Below are 989 nucleotides of genomic sequence, written 5' to 3'. Positions count from 1 at the left end.
ACCCCCGGCCCCGGCCCTGGCCAGCCCCATCCCCATTGGGCTAGAGCCAGACCCGGCCGGTCCCACTCTTGTCAAGCCCTGCCAAGCGTGGGACACAGCCTCAGGTCCCATGGCCTGGCGCTGGGGAAGGGGGTGCGCCTTTGGTCCCCATAAAGCCCCACTGGACGGGGGGTGCAACCTCAGGTCACTTGTCAAGCCCCGCTGTGGTCTCTCCACTTCCCCTTGTACCAGCTCCCATCTGTCCCCCAGATCAGGGCACCACACACTCACCTGTCCCCACACCATGTCACTGATTCCTGGCTGGTTCCCCAACTCTCCATTGACCTCCTGGCTGTTCTCAGGATGTACCCCCGTCTGACTTATGGGGGATCGGGACATCAGGGACAAGTCCAACACATGGTCTGTGTCACCGACTTTCTGGCCATCAGAATTCTCCTCAAGATACTTCTGTCCTTGGAAGATGATGACCTTCTGTGGGGAGAAAATTAACCAAGATAAGACCCGGGATGTATGATATTCCTTGAAGGTGTCCCACTCAACACTCACACTTTCAGTGGAACAACACATGGATGTTTCCCTCTCTCGCCCTTCCTCATTCTCTCTACAAAAAATGAATTGTTTTAATCAATCAATCAATCAATCAAATAGCAACCTCCCAAATGGTGGCAACCAAACATGTCTCCCAACATTGGCAGAGGCTCCCTGGAGAGAAAGGTGCCATCCCTGCACCTGGTCTGTGCCTCAGTTTCCCCACCTGTGTGGCGGAACCGAGAAGTCTACCCCCTGAGGTTATTCTGAGGTCATTGGGAAAGTGAGCCTCAGGATGGAGATCAAATATTCTAAGATGTCCATCTCAGGAATGCTAATGCGGCCTGCCCGCCATGGCTCAGTGGCTGACTATCTACCTGTGAACCAGGGGGTCATGATTTGATTCCAGGCCAGGGCACACCACTGGATTGTGGGCTTGATTCTTACTGCAGAGGCGTGCT

This window comes from Myotis davidii, unplaced genomic scaffold (assembly GCF_000327345.1).
Source record: "Myotis davidii unplaced genomic scaffold, ASM32734v1 scaffold1828, whole genome shotgun sequence".
Lineage (NCBI taxonomy): Eukaryota > Metazoa > Chordata > Mammalia > Chiroptera > Vespertilionidae > Myotis > Myotis davidii.
This window is presented reverse-complemented; position numbering follows the sequence as displayed.